Below are 26,880 nucleotides of genomic sequence, written 5' to 3'. Positions count from 1 at the left end.
CGTCTCCGGCCTTGGGTCCTCCCGCGCCATCCTCAGAGGCGGTCTGTCTCCTCATCTTGGCTGGCGTGCTCCGGGTCTTGGTTTGCTGGGCCATCTCTCGGCTCCACTCCGCCAATGTCTCTCGCTGTACCCGGGCCATCCTCCGTGCGAGGCCCTCCAGGGCAGTCTGTGCACACTCCCGGTCTCGGGGGAGCTGTGCGAGGACCTCCACTAGGCCTAGTGGGGTCGTGGTTTCCAGCAGGCTCCTGACCAACGGGTCGGTGCTGCTCTGCTCTTCTTCCAGCAGGCTCCTGGCCAGCGGGCCGGTGCTGCTCTGCTCTCCTTCCTCTGTCTCTAGCAGGCTCCTGGCCAACGGGCCGGTGCTGCTCTGCTTTCTCGCCATCTCCGGGTAAGCTCCTCCGATACTCTTCTCCAGGCTTCTTGCCTCCGGGTGCGCTCGCTCTAGACTGCTCCAGGCGGCACCCATCTTTGTTCTCTCCTTTCGTCTCCTCCCACCTCGAGGGCGGTCCCGGGGCCACTTGGTGACTGTCAGCTCCAGGGGGAGTTCTTTCACGCTGACAGACACCTCTAGCATCACAGTCTCTGTTGGTGGGGGCGGTTTCCACTTTTGGCGCCATTTTCGGTCCTGGCCCACGATGGGAGGTGGCCTCTCGCCACCCTCTGGCACGCCCATAATGGCGTCCGCTCTTCCAAGGCGGGAAACCTTTGGAAATGGCGGGAATCGCTTCCCAGTGGCGGGAAACTCTGCAGATGGCGGGAAAACGCTGTTAATGGCGGACAACCGGCTGGAATCGACTGGTGATGGGGTCCGATGGCGGGGACCCTCCGGAACCGGCAGGAGACTTCTTTTTGAGGTAAACTCGTTCTTTTCTTCAGGCACGCAGTACCCGGTTGTTGTGGGCACGTAATCCTGCCGACTACGCCAAAGTTGACGCGCCCCCTGGGCCATATTCTTTAGGGGGAATATCCGGAGCCGGATCAGATGGGAGTTGTAGTCTTCCGAGTGGCTGTGACCCGGTCCGTGCCCAGGGTGTCAAACTCAGTTGTATGTGGCAGTCCTACAGATGTTAATAAGTTCTTAATGTCGACTACGCCACCCGTTGTATTGCGGTCACTACGGCCGCCGCTGCAGCAGGGTCCGCTGAGGCTGATGGTGTAGGTGCAGCTTTGGTGATATAACCCCCAACGGGTGGGGTATAGCCTCAGGGGGATCAGGTGCAGAGGATGGGGGTTGTGGTGATGCAGTGTAGACGGCAATCAGAGACAGAGTCGGGTTATGCAGTTTAGGATGTTTACTCACTGCTGATGTTCCGGTCACTCCAGCTTCGAGTGACCTCCCGAGCCGTGCTGCGTCCACCAGGTTCTGGATCCAGCCAACCCCCAAATAAGTCCGGAGCGTGACCCTGAGCTCTCCTTCTGTCCTTTCTCTGGCCGTCCCCACTATTGATCCACCCAGGTCCAGCTCCCTCGGGCCTTCTGTTGGGAGACCCTTGGCCTTGGGTTCCCTGACCCTCCACGTGGTATGCCTTCGTGGTGGATGTGGTGGGTGGCCGTGGCAGACGCTGCCCACGGCCTCCGGTCTCTGGCTGGGGTGTGTTTTTGCCCCCACCAGCTTGGGTTCCGGTACCCTGCTGCCGACTCTTCACCCGGGGATTTAATTTGGGTTCTTAGAGTCCTCTTCTTCTGTTTCCCCCTCTGGGTCTCTCTTTCTCCACTCTCACTCTGGGTCTCTCTTCTCCTCTGCTCGCTGACTTTCTCTCTGCAACTGACCCTGTTCTTAGTTGGTGCCCACCTTATATATCCCTCTATGTGTGAGCTCAGGTGTCCAGCACCCAATGAGCTCCTACCTTTACCCAGGCTGCTCCCCCTATCTGCCCCTACACTACTTGGGATGTACCACCCCCCTCCCACTCCAGCCAGGAACAGACTCGGTCGTACCTGCACATTTCTAAGTGGGAGTACCGTCGGTCTGCTCCTCGGAAATGGGATGTATGTAGTGCATGCAGCCTACCGAGCTCAGTTCCACACTCCATCCTTACCCGGGAGTGGAATATCACACCTCTGGGTTGAGGTGCAATACCCCTGTAGCAGCCGAATCCTCAGGGTGCTACAGTTCCTCTCCCTCTTCCCAGCAGGGACGCCGACATTCTCACCGCCACAGCTGCTCGGTGACATCCCGTGCTCTGTCTCCTGCCGCAATTTCCAGCTTCCAGCGTACGCACATGTCATGCAGGTCTCCTGGCAACGCGCTTAGGGCACGCTCCCCGCTTCGTAAAGGGGCAGCGCGTGCACTCCGGAAATGTCCCCAGCCTATAGCTGGGAGACATTAGGTATTTAAGAAACCCTCTCCTGTAGGTAGGTGCCTGAGCAACTTCTTTACCTGGTGTGTCCTTAGCCCACTAGTCCATTGTTAGATCCCTGTATTCCTGTACCCGTCATGCGATCCTGTACCAGAATCTGTCCTATGTTCCCGTACCCTTCGTGCGACCCTCTACCAGAGTCTATCCCGTGCATCTGAACTAGTCCTGCTAACCAGTACCAAAACGTGTACAGTCTGTACCCAAACCTGATCTCAAACCGTTCCTGTCAGAACCTGCACCTGTACCAGAACCCGGTCCATCTGAACAACACCAGTGTCCATACAGCCAGTAATCAAGATCCAGTCCTGTCTGACACTCCGTTTCCGCAAATTCAGCATCTGTAGTACCGGGGACTGCCCTGGAGTTGTACCTGGCGGCTACCTGCATCTCAAGCTTGACTCCACCATAGGAGACTCTAGTGAAGACCAGGTAGCCGCTTAGTTACGCCCCTCCAGGGTAAGCCCGGTCTGTGGCACAATGGGTCCAGACACACCAGCATGACATACACACATGGTCAAAGTTGTTGGTACCCCTCATTTAATGAAAAAAAAAACTACAATGGTCACAGAAATAATTTGAATCTGACAAAAGTAATAATAAATTAAAAATCTTTGAAAATGAACAAATGAAAGTCAGACATTGCTTTTAAACCCTGCTTCCACAGAATAAAAAAAATAAATGAAACTCATGTAATAGGCCTGGACAGAAATGATGGTACTCTTAACTTAATATTTTGTTGAACAACCTTTGAGGCAATCACTGCAATCAAACGATTCCTGTAACTGTCAATGAGACTTCTGCACCTCTCGAAGGGTATTTTGGCCCACTCCTCATGAGCAAACTGCTCCAGTTGTCTCATGTTTGAAGGTTGCCTTTTCTAGACGGCATGTTTCAGCTCTTACCAAAGATGCTCAATAGGATTTAGGTCAGGGCTCATAGAAGGCCACTTCAGAATAGTCCAATGTTTTCCTCTTAGCCATTCTTGGGTGTTTTTAGCTGTGTGTTTTGGGTCATTATCCTGTTGCAAGACCCATGACCTGCGACTGAGACCAAACTTTCTGACACTGGGCAGCACATTTCTCTCTAGAATCCCTTGATAGTCTTGAGATTTCATTGTACCCTGCACAGATTCAAGACACCCTGTGCCAGATGCAGAAAAGCAGCCCCAGAAAATAACAGAGCCTCCTCCATGTTTCACAGTAGGGACAGTGTTCTTTTCTTGATTTGCTTCATTTTTCTATCTGTGAACATAGAGCTGATGTACCTTGCCAAAAACTTCCATTTTTGTCTCATCTGTCCATAGGACATTCTCCCAGAAGCTTTGTGGCTTGTCAGCATGTAGTTTGGCAACTTCCAGTCTGTTTTTTTTATGATTTTTTTTTCAACAATGATGTTCTCCTTGGTCGTCTCCCATGAAGTCCACTTTGGATCAAACAACAGATGGTGCAATCTGACACTGATGTTCCTTGAGCTTGAAATTCACCTTTAATCTCTTTAGAAGTTATCCTGGGCTGTTTTGTTACCATTTGTATTATCCGTCTCTTTGATTTGTCATCAATTTTCCTCCTGCGGCCACGTCCAGGGAGGTTGGCTACAGTCCCATGGATCATACATTTCTGAATAGTATGTGCAACTGTAGTCACAGGAACATCAAGCTGCTTGGAGATGGTCTTATAACCTTTACCTTTAACATGCTTGTCTATAATTTTCTTTCTAATCTCCTGAGACAACTCTTTCCTTTGCTTCCTCTGGTTCATGTTGAGTGTGTTACACACCATGTTACCAAACAGCACAGTGAGTATCTGTAGCCCTATATACAGGCCCACTGACTGATTACAAGATTGTAGACACCTGTGATGCTAATTAGTGGACACAACTTGATTTAACATGTCCCTTTTGTCACATTATTTTCAGGGGTACCATCATTTCTGTCCAGGCCTATTTCATGAGTTTAATTTTTTTTACAAATTCTGTGGAAGCAGGGTTGAAAAGCAATGTCTGACTTTCATTTGTTCATTTTCATAGATTTTTAATTTATTATTACTTTTGTCAGATTCAAGTTATTTCTGTGACCATTGTGGGTTTTTCTTTCATTAAACACGGGGTACCAACAATTTTGACCACGTGTAATTGGCTGATAAACATCAGCCAGGTATATTAATCTCTGAATTACTCTCTGAAAATATTTTTTAAAGATGCTGCTGGGGACTATAGCCGGATACAAGGCTAGAACCATTCCGCCCCCAACCGGCTTCGACCAGCGCTGCTAGAAGTGATTGATATATGAGACAGCTGTCAATCACTTGCAGCAGTGCATGGAAGATCCTGACGGGGTTGGATTGGTCTCGTCTCCGGCTATAGTCCCTGATCTTTAATGTATATTTTCTCTGAAACATAAGAGCATTTCAGACAAAAAAAAACCCTGGCTGTAATCGAGCATCCAGGCTCTATTATTTTGCCACACAATAAGGAACCTGACAGCTGATATCTACTGCACGACGCGCTGGGCGGCATGAATCAGACATTGGCTCTATTATTGCAGTCGTGTATGTTTTACTCTGATGCTTTCAGATAAAAACATACATTTAATATCTATCCGGCGACTATGATGACTGGCTCCAGAGTTCGGTCCCCTGCGGCTTCTCCCTGCTTTGCTCCCCTAGACTGATAGGTGTCCCCCTGTGTTTGTAATTCTGCAAGTTGACACTGACATGCTGAGTCCTAAAGGTGTGTAATATGCTCTCTGTTAGGATGTCGCTCTACTTGCTGATTTGAGCGGTTGTCAACTTTCAGAATTACAAACATGTAAATGACACCTATATATAAGGCCTCCTTCACACGTCCGTGTTTCCAGTAACCTAACTGTATATTTTGCAGAGAGGTCTGTTTTTTTCTGGCAGCACGGATGACAAGGGCCAATAAAAGTTGTAAGGAAGCGGCTTTCACGACAGTGCGGTAATGAGGCAGGGAACCAAGATATTCAACTCAAATGTCTTTATTTTGGCAACTTACGAAAATAAACTCAAACGAACTCTGGTTCGCAGTCGGATCGTCCATATCAATCCGTTGTCGTGGGCGACTGCACAACCGTATAACTCATGGGTGCAGTATGACTTTGCTCTCTCTGGCTCTGATCTGTGCTCAGTCCACACAGACCTGACATACACAGAGCTCCTGCTCTGTTCCTTGCAAAACCAATACTGACACACCCAAACCTTAACTAAAAGTTTAAATGGTAACCGTGGACATGGGCCACTCCCAAGATCCGGAGAGGAGGGAGAGATCCGTCCCACTACCATCCTACAGATCTCTCCAAAAATAAAAGCCCATGTCAGGTTTTCCTAAATCTGACTTGGTCAAATAGCTTGACCCAGTCCACACTCTCTTTTATTTTGCATTGTAACCACAGCTGTTGCTGTAATCACAATGGTCAGCAGCAGGCTCAGTATGTTTTATGCACATCCTGGGGTCCACGTACCGACCCTCATATATGATCGCCTCACTGCCTCACAAAGTCTATGGGTTTGTGAAAACGTGTACAGCACACAGTTGACATCCGTGTGCCATCCATGTTCTGTACGTGTGCTGTATATGTTTAGCATTGTATAGTATCGGAAAAGCTTTGTAATTTCTTTATCCATATCATAAAACACTGATGATCACACTGATGGTAAAAACAGACACACTGATGACACATGGATGACATACTGATGGAAAACACTGATGGCACCAATACACGTTTTTCACGTACATGTATAAATGTATAAAAACAGACATGTGATGGAGGCCTAACATATAGATATACAGTATATATATTGTAAGGCGGCGGTGTTCACACCGTGCAGTAACTGAGGCAGTAACCCAAGCAAGTCCAACATAAACAGCTTTTATTTCAGAAAGTCCTCCGGTTCACAGCCGGGTTACCAGAAGTCCATACACAACGGTTGCCGTGGGCAACGGCTGCACAGGGCCGTTCAGAGCCTGACGGGTGCAGAGCCTTCCCAGGCGTGGGTTCAGCTACACACAGGGCCGCCAAGCTTTCCAGCTATGTTCCTAGCAGGTTCCAACACTGAACAACACTAATCCTTAGTGCAGGGTTTTTAAAGGACCTGTGGCAAGAGCCACTGCAAAACCAGGGTTGGAGGGAGGAGGCCGCCCCACTGCCTTCCTGTAGCCTCCTCCAAGAAATTAAGGCCCTGCTGGGTTTTACCAATCTGCCTTAGCCAGATAGCCTGACCAGGTCAATGCTCACCTTCATTCCTGCATTGCAGCCGCAGCTGAGTTTGTGACTGCAATGCACTCCAATGGATTTAATACGCCTCTGTACACATTCTGGGGGATATATAACGTCCCTCATATACGATCCCGGTCACTGCCTCACAATATACATATATACACACACTGCGATTTATATACAGTGGCAGCCGAAAGTTGTGGCACCTCTGAAATTGTTCCAGAAAATGAAGTATTTGTGCCTGAAAATTATTGCAATCACACATTTTTTGTTATACATGTTTACTTCCTTTGTGTGTATTGGAACAACGCAAAAAAAAAAAAAAAAACAGAGGAAAAAAAGGCAAATTGGCCATAATTTCACACAAAACCCCAAAAATACGTGACCGTAAGTATGTAAATCGCAATCATGCGGTCACTTGAACACCTGTTTGCTCTGGAGAATCCTGACAGTGTGCACACTGCACGCTGTCACAATTTGGCAATCTACAGTTACTTAGAAAGACTGTAGATTTTTGTGTCAAGCCTGCGTCTGACATCATCATCGTCTTTATATTATATATATAAAGACATAATATATAAATGTAGCACCCTGAGGATTCGGCTGCTACAGGAGTATTGCACCTCAACCCAGAGGTGTGATATTCCACTCCCGGGTAAGGAAGGAGTGTGGAACTGAGCTCAGATAGACTGCATGCACTACATACATCCCATTCCAGAGGAGCAGGCCGACGGCACTCCCACTTAGAAATGTGCAGGTGCGACCGAGCCTGTTCCTGGCTGGAGTGGGAGGGGGGAGGAACATCCCATGTAGTGTAGGGGCAGATAGGGGGAGCAGTCTGGGTAGTGTTAGGAGCTCATTGGGTGCTGGTCACCTGAGCTCACACATAGAGGGCTATATAAGGTGGGCACCAACTTAGAATCAGGGTCAGACGCAGAGAGCCTGTCAGACGCAGAGAGGAAGCTGGCAGAGGAGCAGCTGAGAGAAAGAAACAACAGCCCTGGAGAGAGAGTGGAGTGCAGAAAGACCCAGAGGGGGACAAAGAAGGGACCCAAGAACCCAAATAAGAACACCGGGTGAGGAGTCAGCAGAAGGGTACCGGAACCCAAGCTGGTGGGGGCAAAGACATTCCCCAGCCAGAGACCGGAGACCGTGGGCAGTGTCTGTCACGGTCACCCACTACATTCACCCTGAAGGCACACCACATGGAGGGTCAGGGAACCTGAGGCCAAAGGTTGCCCAACAGAAGGCCCGAGGGAGCTGGATTTAGGTGAATCACTGGTGGGGACGGCTGAAGAAAGGACAGAGGGAGAGCTCAGGGCCACGCTCCGGACTTGTTTGGGGGTTGGCCGGATCCAGGACCTGGTGGACGCAGCACGGCTCGGGAGGTCACTTGGAGCTAGAGTGACCAGGAACATCTGCAGTAAGTAAAGACCCTTAACTGCACAACCCGAGTCTGTCATCATTACCGGCTGCACCGCACCACCACAACCCCCATCCTCTGCGCCTGTCCCCTCTGAGGCTATACCCCTCCCGTTGGGGGTTATCCCACCAAGCTGCGCACCCACCATCAGCCTCAGCGGACCCTGCAGCAGCGGCGGCCACAGTGACCGCATCACAACGGGTGGCGTAGTCGACAAAACGAACTTTAATAACATCAGTAAAGACTGCCACATAACACATAGCTTGACGCCCTGGGCACGGGACCGGGTCACAGCCGCTCGGAGACTACAACCCCCCCATCTGATCCGGTGCCGGGTATTCCCCTCAAAAAGGAATATGTCCCAGGGGGCGCGTCAACTTTGGCGTAGTCGGCAGGATTACGTGCCCGCAACACCCGGGTACTGCGTGCCTGAAGAAAAGTGCAAGTATACCTCAGAAAGAAGTCTCCCGCCGGTTCCGGAGGGTCCACGCCATCGGACTCCATCACCAGTCGTTTCCCGCCGATTGTCCGCCATTTCCAGCTTGTTCCCGCCATCTGCAGAGTTTCCCGCCACTGGGAAGCGATTCCCGCCAAAACCGCAGATTTCCCGCCTTGGAAGAGCAGCGGACGCCATTATGGGCGTGCCAAAGGAGGGCAAGAGGCCACCTCCCATCGTGGGCCAGGACAGAAAATGGCGCCAAAAGTGGAAACCGCCCCCACCAACAGAGACTGTGATGCTGGAGGTGTCTGTCAGCGTGAAAGAACTCCCCCTGGAGCTGACAGTCACCGAGTTGCCCCGGGACCGCCCTCGAAGTGGGAGGAGACGAAAGAAAGGAGAGAAGATGGGTGTCGCCTGGAGCAGTGTAGAACGAGCGCACCCGGAGGCAAGAGGTCTAATGAGGAGTAGCGGAGAAGCTCACCCGGAGTCGAGGAGAGAAAGAGTAGACCCGGGAATGGAGCGGCAGCAGAGCAGCACCGGCCCGCTGGCCAGGAGCCTACTGGAGGAAGAAGGAGGAGAGCAGAGCAGCACCGGCCCGCTGGCCAGGAGCCTGCCGGAAGCAGAGCAGAGCAGCACCGACCCGATGGTCAGGAGCCTGCTGGAGTCAACAACCCCGCTAGGCTTAGCGGAGATCCTAGCGCAGCTCCCCCGAGACCGGGAGTGCGCGCGGAGTGCCCTGGAGGGCCTCGCGGGAAGGATGGCCCGAGTGCAGAGGGAGATCCTGGCGGAGTGGGGCCGGGAGATGGCCCAGCAAGCTGGAACCCGTCCACTTAACCCGCTCCCTTGGAAGAAGACATCGACTGCCTCTGCGGATGACGCGGGAGGACCCAAGGCCGGAGACGGCGCAGAAGAGGGAGCGAGACGCATGGCAGCAGGTAAGGGGGATGCCTATACCCCATACCGGAAGACCGCTTACCTGCCCCAGCTCCCCGTCGCAGAGCCCGAAGGTCCCCCGGCCGTACCCGAGACCGCCATGACACCGCCACCGACTAGGCCCCGACCGGAAGCCGCCGTCGCGACCCCGATGACGTCACGCATCGTGACCCGGAGCGTGGCGCCGGAAGAGGAGCCTCCGGCCTGGTCACAGGGCCTAGCATTTCCGGGCGCCGCATCCAAAGCAGAGCCATCTACCTCCGCGGAGCCTCCGGCCTGGTCGCAAGGCCAGGTAACCCAGGGCGCCGCCGTCCTAACGGTGCCCTTCACCTTCCAGGTGCCCCAGGCCTGGCCGCAAGGCCTGGGCAACCCGGGCGCCACCACCACCGCGCCCGCGCCCGTAATACCTAGGGTGCCACATCTGGGAGAGGACCCCTTCAGCCAGCTAACGTGGCCGGACGGTCGGCCTTTCATCTGGCCCGAAGGATTCTTGGAGCTGGAGCGGCAGAAGCAACTAGGTCCCCTGTGTGAGCCCCTGATCCCGGCTCCAAAGCCCGTGACTCGGGTCTCGCCTCCCCTAGAAGAGGCTCAATTTGCGTGGGACCCCAAGGGAGAAGATCTGATGGGGTTCACCGGAGAGACTCGGGCAGCTGCAGCAGCGCGCACAGAGTGTTGCCGTCAACAGCTGGCAGAGTTCAAGAGAGAGCGGGAGGAGAGGCGGGCCAAAGAGCAATGGGCCCAGACCCGCAGCGCGGAGCAAAAGAGTCGGACCAGAAGGGACCCCCGTGCAGCAGATCGTCCCCGTACCATCGGGACGGTAATAAAGTTTAATGCGCAGCATGGGTGGGGCTTCATAAGGGACCGGAACATCATGGGTGACGTCTTCGTTACACGACGGGACGTCGAGTCCCACCTGCCAGAGGGTCACAAAGGCCGTGACCTCTACGTCGGTGATGAGGTAACGTTCACCCGGCACAAGTGTGCCAAGGGACCCTACGCCCTCCACGTGCATCGCTTGACGGAGGAGGAGTTGCGGTGCGAGGAGGAGGAGCAAGAGGACCCGGACGGGTCTGAAGAAACCACCAGCCGTAAGATAAGAGCAGGAGGCAGACGCCGTTGAGTGCGGCAGAGCAGGAGACTGTATATAGTTGCCTGTCGGGGCACAGTGAATCGGAACTGAAACTGAAACTGGAACTGTTGTTGCTGCTAAAATAGTCCCCGTTGGGACCAGCGAACTGTTACCTGTAACCCTTTCCATACCAGGCTGAGGACTGTGAGCAGCCATCCCTTTCCCTTTACCTGGCCGGGGACTGAGAACGGCCAAAATTCCCCTGTACATAGTTGCGCTTGCTAAAGCGCCCCCTACCGGTTTTATTTGGGAAACTGTTTTACAAAAGACTGTCGCACTCTACCTGGTCACGAGTTGCACGGTGACCAGAGGAACAGAAGAGAGAAAGAGACGACGAGAATGTTGTTTACCTGAAAAAGTTTATATATATATTTATATAGTATTTCGTATAATATTTAATATGTTTTACATGTTTATAAAAATGTTGTATGTTTTGGTGTTTTTTGTCTTTGCAGCCCGAGGACGTGCTGTGATTTACCAGGGGGGAATGTAGCACCCTGAGGATTCGGCTGCTACAGGAGTATTGCACCTCAACCCAGAGGTGTGATATTCCACTCCCGGGTAAGGAAGGAGTGTGGAACTGAGCTCAGATAGACTGCATGCACTACATACATCCCATTCCAGAGGAGCAGGCCGACGGCACTCCCACTTAGAAATGTGCAGGTGCGACCGAGCCTGTTCCTGGCTGGAGTGGGAGGGGGGAGGAACATCCCATGTAGTGTAGGGGCAGATAGGGGGAGCAGTCTGGGTAGTGTTAGGAGCTCATTGGGTGCTGGTCACCTGAGCTCACACATAGAGGGCTATATAAGGTGGGCACCAACTTAGAATCAGGGTCAGACGCAGAGAGCCTGTCAGACGCAGAGAGGAAGCTGGCAGAGGAGCAGCTGAGAGAAAGAAACAACAGCCCTGGAGAGAGAGTGGAGTGCAGAAAGACCCAGAGGGGGACAAAGAAGGGACCCAAGAACCCAAATAAGAACACCGGGTGAGGAGTCAGCAGAAGGGTACCGGAACCCAAGCTGGTGGGGGCAAAGACATTCCCCAGCCAGAGACCGGAGACCGTGGGCAGTGTCTGTCACGGTCACCCACTACATTCACCCTGAAGGCACACCACATGGAGGGTCAGGGAACCTGAGGCCAAAGGTTGCCCAACAGAAGGCCCGAGGGAGCTGGATTTAGGTGAATCACTGGTGGGGACGGCTGAAGAAAGGACAGAGGGAGAGCTCAGGGCCACGCTCCGGACTTGTTTGGGGGTTGGCCGGATCCAGGACCTGGTGGACGCAGCACGGCTCGGGAGGTCACTTGGAGCTAGAGTGACCAGGAACATCTGCAGTAAGTAAAGACCCTTAACTGCACAACCCGAGTCTGTCATCATTACCGGCTGCACCGCACCACCACAACCCCCATCCTCTGCGCCTGTCCCCTCTGAGGCTATACCCCTCCCGTTGGGGGTTATCCCACCAAGCTGCGCACCCACCATCAGCCTCAGCGGACCCTGCAGCAGCGGCGGCCACAGTGACCGCATCACAACGGGTGGCGTAGTCGACAAAACGAACTTTAATAACATCAGTAAAGACTGCCACATAACACATAGCTTGACGCCCTGGGCACGGGACCGGGTCACAGCCGCTCGGAGACTACAACCCCCCCATCTGATCCGGTGCCGGGTATTCCCCTCAAAAAGGAATATGTCCCAGGGGGCGCGTCATATACATATATGTACATATATATATATATATATATATATATATATATATATATACACATGACACACACATTTATATATATACAGAATCTTCAGTCTTTGCTGAGCTTGAATGGTGGAGGAAGGAGCTTTCAGCTCCTTGTTCCACATTTAATTTCTCTGTCTGTCCCTGCTGGTTAGTCCGATCAGCTGAGTCCTGCCACTTCTTTGTGGCACAGGAAGGTTGAAGCAGGAGGCAGAGGGAGGATCTGGCAGAGACTGGGGGCATGGTGTCTATTGTGATGTTGCGTCCAGTCTCTGCCAGACAGGAAAACTCTAGTTGGGGTGTGGCCAGGTCCTCCAGAAGCAGGAGAGAGAGGGATACAACCCCAAGTGTGGTATCTAGGCAATAGACTAAGGGTGGTTCACACCCGAAACACGTAGATGTCTCTGTTCTAACTTACCGTCTGATGGATTTTAACTGTATCTGAAGATGTGCTTTTTAACTTTTTTCACTTGTTTTCTATTTAGCACAAATAAACATTGTACTGTCTGTGAAACTGGATTTCCTTTCATCCATTGAATGTAGGCAAAAGTGCAGAATGCTGACAGAGGGTATATTACAAACTGTTGTATGCAAGTTGCCTCTTCAGAGAAAAAGAGGACTTGAACTCTATAGCGCCACCTATTGGAAGCAGCAATCCTATAAGTCACAATTGACCCTTTAACGAGTCGTGCAATATGACTTAGGATAATAGCCAAATTAGAATCTCAATTTGCAGACACGGTGTTGCGGTCTGTTGACCCTCGTCAGTGCAAAGTATAAGAACTGATTTGTCTAGGTGAGAGGCTCTGGACTGAGGTCTAAGGAGTAACATTTCTCCTTGTGGAGAGTGACATACCTGCTCTGGCATACTAGCATTCTGCAACCTAGATACACACACAGAATAGGAAAAAGGCCTGGACAACCCCTTTAAAATGTGCCAAAAGTGTGCCAAAAAATGTCCCCATACATTGGCCTTCAGTAAGCCAAATAAAAGGTGGTGTAAAGAAGAGAAGAGCGTCAAAATGTCTAGCAAGATGCACCAAATTTCTCACATGGGTTTATCACATAGTAGGGATGAGCGGCTGCGGACCCGTGGAAGTTCGGGTTCTGGTACCTGACCGAACGTTAGTCCAAAGTAACTGAATGCCAGAACTGTACCGAATTTGAGCCTAAATCAATGAGGGCCCAGACTTTAGAGCTGGAAAATCTCTCTCTCCCTCTCACTCGCTTTCCTATATATTCCATTTGCTAATCTGTATAGGAGATACAGAACTAATACTGAGGCTACGCTCCCACGATCGCTGTTTATTGAGTTTTTTACACTTCAGAATTTCTGCACCATAGTTTACTTGCGTGTTTTTCATTGTGTTTTTGTATGTTTTTTGACGCTGTGTATTTTGTCCTTGTTTGGTGTATCATGCTTTAAATAAACCTGCTTTGACTTTGAAACTTCTTGGCATTGACATTGTTAGGTGCAGATTACATGCATTTTTGATGCTTTAAGCAGGGGCGTACATAGGAATCATGGGGCCCCATAGCAGAAGCTCTAATTGGGCCCCCTCCCCCCCCCAAAAAAAAATTAAATAATTGTCGGGGTCACCAAAGATCAGATCTCACAACTTTCCATCCTTTACATAGTAATTTTCTTCCTGCTGAAGTCCTAGATTCCTCTTTCATTGCCCCATAAAGTGTGATGCCAATAAAAGGGCCCCCCAAACACAGTATGAAACCCCCATGGTGAATTCCTCCACATGCACAGTATAATGACCCTACTGTACCCCACCTCAACTCCCAGGGTAAAGTATGCTGACCCCAACACAGTATGATCCCCTAACTGTGAGCCGCTAGAGAGGATGGTACATAATAAGGGAGGGTGTTATACATAATAAAAGAGGAAACTATATAACTAAGGATGGCGCTATACATAATAAGTGAGTACACTATATACTAAGGGACTGTGCTATACATAATAAGGCTACATTCCTGCATCTGTGTGCAGTGTCGGTGTGCTGCCCTGTTTTACCGACACATTGAGCATGTCCTATTCCAATCCTCAAAATCGGATCAGAACAGGACATTCTCTGAACCTGTTAGATCTCATTCTCAGATCCGTGATTTTCATGGATGTGTGAATGGATCTATAAAACTGTATGAGTCCGTGGACCATCTGATAAAAAGATCTGGCAGCACACGGACATTTCACACAAATGTGAGAATGTGGCCTAAGGGATTTTACAGAATAATTATCACTCCAAGTCACACAGTGCAGATACAGAATAATATTTACATCCAGGCACTTACCGCTGATGTCTCATCTGATCAGAGCCGGTTTCTGCTGCTTCTTCTCCATCTGGTCGGACCTTCATGTCGACATCTCCCAGCCACGACTCGTCTTGTCACGATGATCTCCAGCCTAGAAAATAACAAGGTCACATATTGTATATATACATGTGTCTCCCCCGCTCTGCGTCCTCGAATACAGATATGTAACCTCCCCATTAACCCCTTAACCCCCGAGGGTGGTTTGCACGTTAATGACCAGGCCAATTTTTACAATTCTGACCACTGTCATTTTATGAGGTAATTACTCTGGAACGCTTCAACGGATCCCCCTGATTCTGAGAATGTTTTTTCGTGACATATTGTACTTCATGATTGTGGTAAAATTTCTTCGATATCACTTGCGTTTATTTGTGAAAAAAAACGGAAATTTGGCGAAAATTTTGAAAATTTAGCAATTTTCAAACTTTGAATTTTTATGCCCTTAAATCAGAGAGATATCTCACACAAAATAGTTAATAAATAACATTTCCCACATGTCTACTTTACATCAGCACAATTTTGGAACCAAATTTTTTTTTTGTAAGGGAGCTAAAAGGGTTAAAAGTTGACCAGCGATTTCTCATTTTTCCAACAAAATTTACAAAACCATTTTTTTAGGGACCACATCACATTTGAAGTCACTTTGAGAGGTCTTTATGACAGAAAATACCCAAAAGTGACACCATTCTAAAACTGCACCCCTCAAGGTGCTCAAAACCACATTCAAGAACTTTATTAACCCTTCAGGTGCTTCACAGGAACTTTTGGAATGTGGAAGAAAAAAATGAACATTTAACTTTTTTCACAAAAATGTTACTTTAGACCCAATTTTTTTTTATTTTCACAGGGGTAACAAGAAAAAATGGACCCCAAAATTTGTTGTGCAATTTCCCCTGGGCACGCAGATACCCCATATGTGGGGAAAAAAACACTGTTTGGGCGCACGGCAGGGCTCGGAAGGGAAGGAGCGCCATTTGACTTTTTGATTGTAAAATTTGCTTGAATAATTAGCGGACGCCATGTTGCGTTTGGAGAGCCCCTGATGTGCCTAAACATTGGAGCTCCCCCACAAGTGACCCCATTTTGGAAACTAGACCCCCCCCAAGGCACCTATCTAGATGCATAGTGAGCATTTGGAACCCCCAGGTGCTTCACAAATTGATTCGTAAAAATGAAAAAGTGTTTTTTTTTTCACTTTTTCATTTTTACGAATCAATTTGTGAAGCACCTAGGGGTTCCAAGTGCTCACTATGCAACTAGATAGGTGCATTGGGGGGTCTAGTTTCCAAAATGGGGTCACTTGTGGGGGAGCTCCAATGTTTGGGCACACAGGGATTCTCCAAATGCAACATGGTGTCCGCTAACAAATTGAATGGAAAATCGGCTCAAATTGTTAGCGGACACCATGTTGCGTTTGGAGAGCCCCTGTGTGCCCAAACATTGGAGCTCCCCCACAAGTGACCCCATTTTGGAAACTAGACCCCCCAAGGCACCTATCTAGATGCATAGTGAGCACTTGGAACCCCCAGGTGCTTCACAAATTGATTCATAAAAATGAAAAAGTGAAAAAAAAAAAAACTTTTTCATTTTTACGAATCAATTTGTGAAGCACCTGGGGGTTCCAAGTGCTCACTATGCATCTAGATAGGTGCCTTGGGGGGTCTAGTTTCCAAAGTGGGGTCACTTGTGGGGGAGCTCCAATGTTTGGGCACACAGGGACTCTCCAAATGCAACATGGTGTCCGCTAACAAATTGAACGGCTCAAATTGTTAGCGGACACCATGTTGCGTTTGGAGAGCCCCTGTGTGCCCAAACATTGGAGCTCCCCCATAAGTGACCCCATTTTGGAAACTAGACCCCCCAAGGCACCTATCTAGATGCATAGTGAGCACTTGGAACCCCCAGGTGCTTCAGAAATTGATTCGTAAAAATGAAAAAGTGAAAAAAAAAACACTTTTTCATTTTTACGAATCAATTTGTGAAGCACCTGGGGGTTCCAAGTGCTCACTATGCATCTAGATAGGTGCCTTGGGGGGTCTAGTTTCCAAAGTGGGGTCACTTGTGGGGGAGCTCCAATGTTTGGGCACACAGGGACTCTCCAAATGCAACATGGTGTCCACTAACAAATTGAACGGCTCAAATTGTTAGCGGACACCATGTTGCGTTTGGAGAGCCCCTGTGTGCCCAAACATTGGAGCTCCCCCATAAGTGACCCCATTTTGGAAACTAGACCCCCCAAGGCACCTATCTAGATGCATAGTGAGCACTTGGAACCCCCAGGTGCTTCACAAATTGATTCGTAAAAATGAAAAAGTGAAAAAAAAAACACTTTTTCATTTTTATGAATCAATTTGTGAAGCACCTGGGGGTTCCAAGTGCTCACTATGTATCTAGATAGGTGCCTTGGGGGGTCTAGTTTCCAAAATGGGGTCACTTGTGGGGGAGCTCCAATGTTTGGCAACACAGGGGCTCTCCAAACGCAACATGGTGTCCGCTAACAATTTGAGCCGATTTTCCATTCAATTTGTTAGCGGACACCATGTTGCATTTGGAGAGTCCCTGTGTGTCCAAACATTGGAACTCCCCCACAAGTGAACCCATTTTGGAAACTAGACCCTCCAAGGCACCTATCTAGATGCATAGTGAGCGGTTGGAACCCCCAGGTGCTTCACAAATTGATTCGTAAAAATGAAAAAGTGGAAAAAAAAATACTTTTCCATTTTTACGAATCAATTTGTGAAGCACCTGGGGGTTCCAAGAGCTCACTATGCATCTAGATAGGTGCCTTGGGGGGTCTAGTTTCCAAAATGGGGTCACTTGTGGGGGAGCTCCAATGTTTAGGCACGCAGGGTCTCTCCAAACGCAACATGGCGTCCGCTAACAATTTGAGCCGATTTTCCATTCAATTTCTTAGCGGACACCATGTCACGTTTGGAGAGCCCCTGATGTGCCTAAACAGTGGAGCTCCCCCACAAGTGACCCCATTTTGGAAACTATACCCCTCAAGGATTTTATTAAGGTGTATAGTGAGCATTTTGAACCCAGAGGTACGACACAGAATTTGATAATATTAGGTCATCATATTGAATAAGTTGTCATTAGTCTTGAGCGCAAGTGCTCGCTACTTGAGTTTGCATCGGGTACTCAGGTATGCACCATGTACTGCGTGTGCTCGAGTGACATGCTCGAGTCCCTGCCCCGCATGTTTCACGGTTATTAGACACCCCAAAAAAAACATGCGGGGATCGCTCGTGCATGGCAGGCAATCCCCGCAAAGTTTTTTTGGCTGCGAAGCATATGGGGCGGAGACTCGAGCATGTCACTCAAATACCCACGATACTCAATGCATATCCGAGCACCCGATGCAAACTCTAGTAGCGAGCACTTGCGCTCAACACTAGTCGCCATATCGTCATCTTTTTTTCTTACTTTTGAAAAAAATCCCAACCCCATCACAACCCTAACCCCAAACCCAGCCCTAACCCTAGCCCAACCCTAACCCGAGAGTTTATTTTTTACGCTGTTCCTCGTGCGGTATAAGTGATTAGACGACTTTATTCTTCGGGTCGGTGCGATTACAGTGATACCAGAATCATATGGGGTTTTTATGACTGACAGCTGTCACACACTAAAAGACGCATTTTTTGTAAAATCTAGTTTTTGCATCGCCATATTTTGAGAGCTATAATTTTTCCAGATTTTGGCAGACAGTCATGTAACGGCTTGTTTTTTGCGGGATGAGTTAACGTTGTTATTGGTGCCATTTTCAGGCATGTGACATTTTTTGATCGCTTTCTATTCCGATTTTTGGGAGGCAGAATAAACAAAAACCAACAATTCAGGAATTGTTTTTTTTTGTTTTTTTTTTATTCTGTTCCGCGTGTGGTAAAATTGATAAGGCAGCTTTATTCTTCAGGTCAGTGCGTTTACAGTGGTACCACATTTATATAGTTTTTCTATGTTTTGCACTTTTACATAATAAAAGCAATTTTATAGAAAAAAATTATTTTTTAGCATAGCTTTATTCTGAGAGCTATAACTTTTTTAATTTTTGGCTGATGGAGCTTTATGGCAGCTTGTTTTTTGCGGGACGAGATGACGTTTTCAGCGGTACCATTTTTATTTATATTCGTCTTTTTGATTGCGTGTTATTCCATTTTTTGTTTGGCGGTATGATGATAAAGCATTGTTTTTTGCTTCGTTTTTTGTTTTTATTTTTTACCGTGTTCACTGAAGGGGTTAACTAGTGGGACAGTTTTATATGTCAGGTTGTTCCGGACGCGGCGATACTAAATATGTTTACTTTTATTGTTTTTTTTTGTTTTTTTTTATAATAATATTTATTGATGGGAACATTATATTTTTATTTTTGGTGGATTATTTATTTATTTTTTTAATATTTTTACAATTTTTTTTTTTTTTTTTTTTTTTCACTTTCTGACAGTTTTTACGCTTTTACTCTGTCCCACTCTGGGACTTTCACTTTTTTTATTCTGATCGCCTGCATGGCACAGGAATGCAGCACCATCCCTGTGCCATGCAGGCTGTCAGCGCTGGACAGGGAGAAGATAGTTTGGAGATGCACTGCGTATGTCCAAACAATTTTCCTGTTGTCTGGTGACCCGGATGTTGTCATGACGACATCGGGTCATCATGGCAACATCCTGGAAGCCACGGCAGACAGCGCTGGAGGCCGGAAGAGGAGGTGAGTATCTGCGATCACCTCCCCTTGCCACTGCAATGCTGTGATCGACTTCGATCGCAGCATTGCGGGGGTTAATGTTCTGGGAGCGGTGCGGGACCGCTCCCTGCACATAGTACCGGGTGTCAGCTGTGACAATCAGCTGACGCCCGGCGGCGATCGCGCCCGCACAGCCTGTGTGCGCGCGCGATCGCGATGACGTACTCATACGGGTCTGGCTCTTAAGTCCCAGGGCACAGACGCGTATTAGTACGTCTAATGTTGTTAAGGGGTTAATATACTATTTGCCACTTAGTAATCAAAATATAAAGTGATAAGCAGCACTGTGCCCCCCATTAACTATAATCTGACTCTCCCCAATTAACTGTAAGGCTATGTGCACACGGAAAACATACAAGGCTTCACAGTACAAGCAAATTGAAACCCCCATAATTGCTCTCTCCCAGCACCCCCATCATTGCTCTCTCCCAGCATCCTCGTCATTGCTCTCTCCCAGCACCCTCGTCATTGCTCTCTCCCAACACCCCCGTCATTGCTCTCTACCACCACCTCCATCATTGCTCTCTCTCAGCACCCCCATCATTACCCTCTCCCAGCACCCCCGTCATTGCTCTGTCCCAGCACCCCCATCATTGCTCTGTCCCTGCACCCTCATTGTTGCTCTCTCCCAGCACCCCCATCATTGCTCTCTCCCAGCACCCCCATCATTGCTCTCTCTCAGCACCCGCATCATTGCTCTGTCCCAGCCCCCATCATTGCTCTCTCCCAGCCCCCCATCATTGCTCTGTCCCAGCACCTCCATCATTGCTTCTCCCAGCACTGCCATCATTGCTCTCTCCCAGCACCCCGATCATTGCACTCTCCCAGCACCCCCATCATTTCCTCTCAGCACCCCCATCATTACTCTGTCCCAGCACCTCCATCATTGCTCTCTCCCAGCCCCCCACCATTGCTCTGTCCCAGCACCCCCATCATTGCTCTCTCCCAGCACCCCCATCATTGCTCTCTCCCAGCAACACGTCATTGCTCTCTCCTTCCCCACCATCCCCATTATTGCTCTCCCCAGCCCTATCAGCCCCATTATTGCTCTTCCCAGCCCCATCATTCCTCTCCCCAGCCCCATCAGCCCCATTATTGCTCTCCCCAGCCCCACCATCCCACCATTGCTCTCCCCCCACTTCCCCTCCCCAGCATTTCAGTTAAAAACAACAAAAAAAAACAACTTACCTCAGCTCGCTCCCCTGCAGCACCATCCTCCTGGTTGCCGGCAGCTTTCTTCCTGACCCAGGCGCGCGCTGCATGATGACGTCATCAAGCTGTGCGCGCCTGGGTCAGGGAGGAAGCAGAGGAGGAACACTCCTGCTCCGCTGCTATTCTCCTCCTGACAGCAGCGGAGCTGCAGGGATCGCTCCCTGACCGCCGGGCCCCTTGGTGCAGCTGCATGGTGGGGACCCGGTGCAGCTGCACCGGCGGTATGTCCACCCCTGTACTGCTATGGGGCCCCCCCCCGGCTCACGGGCCCCATAGCAGTCGCGTGGTCTGCCACCATTGGCGGTACGCCACTGGCTTTAAGGCTGCGTGCCCACGATGCAAATTTAATGCATTTCCGCGGTGCCATTTCCGCCGCGAAAACGCATTAAAAACGCTTGTTAAGTTGTCTGCCATGTTTCCGAATGATGATCTGCATGTGCTGTGCACATGCTGCGGAAATTTCCGCTGCGGATTATCATTGCGGAAAAATCCGCAGCATAATCATTAATTTTGCGGAAACGCAACAAAATCGCCGCCATTGACTTGCATTGGACCGCATAACATCCGCATGACTACACGTACACATGCAGATATTATGTGATTCAATGTGCGGATGGTACCCGGGTCTGGAGAATAGGAGACTCTCCTTCAGACCCGGGTACCATACTACCTGTAGTTAAAAAATAATTAAAATAAAAAAAAAACATATACTTACCTTCTGATGGCCCCCTGTCTGCTCCTGGCGGTGCTGCTGGCTCTTTGGCTGCTCGCGGTGGTAAAAGGACCTTCCATGACGTCATTTACTCATGTGACAGGTCACGTGACCAGTCACATGACTAAATGACGTCATGGAAGGTCCTTTCACACCACCGCGAGCCGCTGAAGACACCGGACGCACCGTACAGGAGACCGGGGGCCATCGGAAGGTGAGTATAATGTTGTTTTTTTATTTTTCAACATTTTTATTCTTTTTTTTTTACTACTGATGCTGTATTTGCAGCATCGTAACTTGGTCACACAATATAAATCTATGCCGTTTGCATGGATTTATATAGTGTGACCAAGTTGTCAAGCACTTTCCAAGTGATGCTAAAATCGCTTGGAAAAGCGCTTGTCAACCCGCATGCGAAATTGCATGTTAGAAATGCTTCACAAAAGATTCTTACTGGCAGAAACGCTCCGCAGCATTTCTGCATTGTGGGCACTAGCCTTACGCTGCGTTTTCAGCATCTAATGCAAGTCTATGGGGAAATTCCACACAGAAAGCTCAGCGTACCCGCAAGAGAAATTGACATGTTGCGGATTGGAAAAATACACCGCAGGTCAGTTTATGCAGCGTAAAAAAGCGCAGTGGACATGCGATATCTATAAATGCCATCCACTTTGCTAGTAAAACACTGCGTTTTTGCTGCAGCGAAAATACACAGAGTCAAAAACATGCTAAAAGATCATTGTGGGCACGTAGCCTAATAGAAAATGGAATAAGAAGTCTCTACTGACTTATCCATCATGTACAGTGCTGGCCAAAACTATTGGCACCCCTGCAATTCTGTCAGATAATACTCAGTTTCTTCCTGAATATGATTGCAATCACAAATTCTTTGGTATTATTCTCTTCATTTAATTTGTCTTCAATGAAAAAAACACAAAAAGAATTGTCCTAAAGCCAAATTGGATAAAATTCCACACCAAACCTAAAAAAGGGGGTGGACAAAAGTATTGGCACCCTTTGAAAAATCATGTGATGCTTCTCTAAGTCGTGTAATTAACATCACCTGTAACTTACCTGTGGCACCTAACAGGTGTTGGCAATAACTAAATCACACTTGCAGCCAGTTAACATGGATTAAAGTTGACTCAACCTCTGTCCTGTGTCCTTGTGTGTACCACATTGAGCATGGAGAAAAGAAAGAAGACCAAAGAACTGTCTGAGGACTTGAGAAACCAAATTGTTAGGAACCATGAGCAATCTCAAGGCTACAAGACCATCTCCAAAGACCTGAATGTTCCTGTGTCTTCCGTGCGCAGTGTCATCAAGAAGTTTAAAGCCCATGGCACTGTGGCTAACCTCCCTAGATGTGGACGGAAAAGAAAAATTGACGAGAGATTTCAACGCAAGATTGTGCGGATGGTGGATAAAGAACCTCGACTAACATCCAAACAAATTCAAGCTGCCCTGCAGTCCGAGGGTACAACAGTGTCAACCCGTACTATCCGTCAGCGTCTGAATGAAAAGGGACTGTATGGTAGAATACCCAGGAAGACCCCACTTCTTACCCTGAGACATAAAAAAGCCAGGCTGGAGTTTGCCAAAACTTACCTGAGAAAGCCTAAAACGTTTTGGAAGAATTTTCTCTGGTCAGATGAGACAAAAGTAGAGCTTTTTGGGAAAAAGCATCAACGTAGAGTGTACAGGAAAAAAAGAGGCATTCAAAGAAAAGAACACGGTCCCTACAGTCAAACATGGCGGAGGTTCCCTGATGTTTTGGGGTTGCTTTGCTGCCTCTGGCACTGGACTGCTTGACCGTGTGCATGGCATTATGAAGTCTGAAGACTACCAACAAATTTTTCAGCTTAATGTAGGGCCCAGTGTGAGAAAGCTGGGACTCCCTCAGAGGTCATGGGTCTGCCAGCTGGACAATGACCCAAAACACACTTCCAAAAGCACTATAAAATGGTTTGAGAGAAAGCACTGGAGACTTCTAAGGTGGCCAGCAATGAGTCCAGACCTGAATCCCATAGAACACCTGTGGAGAGATCTCAAAATGGCAGTTTGGAGAAGGCACCCTTCAAATATCAGGGACCTGGAGCAGTTTGCCAAAGAAGAATGGTCTACAATTCCAGCAGAGCATTGTAAGAAACTCATTGATGGTTACCGGAAGCGGTTGTTCGCAGTTATTTTGGCTAAAGGTTGTGCAACCAAGTATTAGGCTGAGGGTGCCAATACTTTTGTCCCGCCCTTTTTTGGAGTTTTGTGTGAAATGATCAATGATTTGATTTTTGCTTCATTCTCTTTTGTGTTTTTTCCTTGCAAGCAAATTAAATGAAGATAATAATACCAAAGAATTTGTGATTGCAATCATTTTCAGGAAGAAACTGAGTATTATCTGACAGAATTGCAGGGGTGCCAATACTTTTGGCCAGCACTGTATATGGCAAAGTATTAGTATATATGGTAAAAGGGTGTTATCTCAGGAGACCTTACATGTGCTTTATTTTCTACTTATAGAGAGATCCCATCAGTTCTTCATGTCTGTTTTGGTAAATATGTGTATTGAATTATAAGTGAACAATTCTGGTGCCGTTCCTCTGTTATTCCATCTAACAATTTAGAAATAAATTGTCAGCTGGGTGTTACTAGTTGGAGGCATGTCCATAAAGAGACTGGCGTTGTCCAATCAGTGCTACCAGTGTCAGACCCTGCAGGGACACACCCCTTTGACATGTTGGATCACAGAGAAATGGCGCTATGCAGAGTTACGGGAAAACCGGATACATAATACTATTTCATGTGATATACAGTTATTTACGGAAATAAAAGTCAAGAGAACTGAGAGGTCCTCTTTGGCCATAGTAAAAAAGGGGCATATTATACATTAGATAAATGTCACATGATTTTGGCAAGACCAACCGTCTGATGTATATGGAGGTCACAAGATGTCTGGGGAAACAAGGATTGCGTATAATGGTAGAGCCTCTGTTCCCACTGGAGATTTCCCACTGCTAGCGGTGAGTGGCAGTGGCATGTTTCTTGCTCCCCCTTAACCCTGGGTCAGGCGCATCTCTGCCACTCCCGAGTTCAAGCGCAGTGCGCCTGATAGGCACAGGTTAGAAAACCGCCTATAATATCTAATTATCTCAATTTCTGGGCTTTAAAAGTAATCAATGACCTTCATAGGGATGTATTAAAAGAGAGTACACAAAATGAGATGCAAAAAAAATACATTTAATAACCATAAACATAATAAAACAAAAAGTACCCAAATTTCTCAACTACCACCAAATAGCCTCCAATTTTCAGGATATAACTAAATTACTAAACGTTAAAATTAGGAACAAAACTTAATTGTTAGGCGCTTATATGCTACTGGAGTCATATTCACCTAGATTCAGATATTAAAAGCTCAGCAGAAAAAAACAAATTGGCAGAGAGCAAAGCAAGGTTGGCAGATCATATTATCATACAGTTAGGTCCATATATATTTGGACAGAGACAACATTTTTCTAATTTTGGTTCTAGACATTACCACAATGAATTTTAAACAAAACAATTCAGATGCAGTTGAAGTTCAGACTTTCAGCTTTCATTTGAGGATATCCACATTAAAATTGGATGAAGGGTTTAGGAGTTTCAGCTCCTTAACATGTGCCACCCTGTTTTTAAAGGGACCAAAAGTAATTGGACAGATTAAATACTTGTAAATAAAATGTTCATTTCTAGTACTTGGTTGAAAACCCTTTGTTGGCAACGACTGCCTGAAGTCTTGAACTCATGGACATCAGCAGACGCTGTGTTTCCTCCTTTTTGATGCTCTGCCAGGCCTTCACTGCGGTGGTTTTCAGTTGCTGTTTGTTTGTGGGCCTTTCTGTCTGAAGTTTAGTCTTTAACAAGTGAAATGCATGCTCAATTGGGTTGAGATCAGGTGACTGACTTGGCCATTCAAGAATATTCCACTTCTTTGCTTTAATAAACTCCTGGGTTGCTTTGGCTTTATGTTTTGGGTCATTGTCCATCTGTAGTATGAAACGACGACCAATCAGTTTGGCTGCATTTGACTGGATCTGAGCACACAGTACGGCTCTGAATACATCAGAATTCATTCGGCTGCTTCTGTCCTGTGTCACATCATCAATAACCACTAGTGACCCAGTGCCACTGGCAGCCATGCATGCCCAAGCTATCACACTGCCTCCACCATGTTTTACAGATGATGTGGTATGCTTTGGATCATGAGCTGTAACACGCCTTCGCCATACTTTTCTCTTTCCATCATTCTGGTAGAGGTTGATCTTGGTTTCATCTGTCCAAAGAATTTTTTTCCAGAGCTGTGCTGGCTTTTTTAGATGTTTTTTAGCAAAGTCCAGTCTAGCCTTTTTATTCTTGATGCTTATGAGTGGCTTGCACCATGCAGTGAACCCTCTGTATTTACTTTCATGCAGTCTTCTCTTTATGGTAGATTTGGATATTGATACGCTTACCTCCTGGAGAGTGTTGTTCACTTGGTTGGCTGTTGTGAAGGGGTTTCTCTTCACCATGGAGATTATTCTGCGATCATTCAAAACTGTTGTCTTCTGTGGGCGCCCAGGTCTTTTTGCATTGATGAGTTCACCAGTGCTTTCTTTCTTTCTCAGGATGTACCAAACTGTAGATTTTGCCACTCCTAATATTGTAGCAATTTATCGGATGGGTTTTTTCAGCTTAAGGATGGCTTGTTTCACCTGCATGGAGAGCATGGAGAGCTCCTTTGACCACATGTTTACTTCACAGCAAAACCTTCCAAATGCAAGCATCACACCTCAAATCAACTCCTGGCCTTTTATCTGCTTAATTTAGAATGACATAACGAAGGGATTGCCCACACGTGTCCATGAAATAGCCTTGGAGTCAATTGTCCAATTACTTTTGGTCCCTTTAAAAACAGGGTGGCACATGTTAAGGAGCTGAAACTCCTAAACCCTTCATCCAATTTTAATGTGGATACACTCAAATGAAAGCTGAAAGTCTGAACTTCAACTGCATCTGAATTGTTTTGTTTAAAATTCATTGTGGTAATGTCTAGAACCAAAATTTGAAAAATGTTGTCTCTGTCCAAATATATATGGACCTAACTGTATATCAGAGATTATTATTACGTGTTCGAGTGCAATGTGCCTGGGAGGCAATTTCTAAAAAAATCCTCTTATTTGTAAGAAAACCCTACTTATTTCTACAAAATATCCACAAATGTCTACAAACTTTGCATTGTTTATTCATAAAACGAACAAATTAAACATTTGTGATGAAAAACTCCCAGAAAGTATGAGCCTTCAAAAGTGAGAACTTTCAGGCACAATGAGCCTGAGAGGACAATGAGGTCACACCTGCTCTCCGCAAGGACCATGGTAAAACTAACTGGGGGGGTTTCAAGCACCACCTAAAGATAGGAAGGTACTGGGAGGGATGAGATCACCGCCTTGGAGAGGAGGGGGAAACAAAAATATGTGACGCAGGGTTAAAAACACATGTACTCCTGACCTAAGATGTCAACTAAGCAAGTGTCTACCATCACTTCACAAAAAATAGTCTTGTTTGGCTGTAATAGAAGGACAGGTAATTACTAGAATAGGAAAAATGTCTAAGTGGCTACCAGGCAACCCAAA

The 26,880-nt window shown here is 47.7% G+C and overlaps 2 protein-coding genes across 11 annotated transcripts in view; one reads left to right on the top strand and one right to left on the bottom strand.

The window, feature by feature from the left end:
* Positions 1 to 26,880, top strand: part of KIF1A (kinesin family member 1A) — a 229,126-nt gene that overhangs the window by 25,094 nt on the left and 177,152 nt on the right. The window lies entirely within an intron of this gene.
* The window catches only part of LOC141259066 (allantoinase, mitochondrial-like), a 202,745-nt gene that overhangs the window by 103,350 nt on the left and 72,515 nt on the right, over positions 1 to 26,880 (bottom strand). For 2 of the 4 annotated variants that reach the window (XM_073674520.1, XM_073674521.1), the window contains one exon: positions 14,547 to 14,658. The exons of the other annotated variants lie outside the window; for them this stretch is intronic. The gene's annotated coding sequence lies outside the window, so the exon portion shown is untranslated. The remainder of the gene's footprint in view (positions 1 to 14,546; positions 14,659 to 26,880) is intronic. 4 annotated transcript variants of the gene reach the window in all.

The sequence above is a fragment of the Phyllobates terribilis genome, unplaced genomic scaffold (assembly GCF_046119375.1).
Source record: "Phyllobates terribilis strain yellow unplaced genomic scaffold, ASM4611937v1 Scaffold_3__8_contigs__length_932513732, whole genome shotgun sequence".
Classification (NCBI taxonomy): Eukaryota; Metazoa; Chordata; class Amphibia; order Anura; family Dendrobatidae; genus Phyllobates; species Phyllobates terribilis.
The sequence above is the reverse complement of the archived record's forward strand: the minus strand, read 5'-3'. Positions and strand labels throughout refer to the sequence as shown.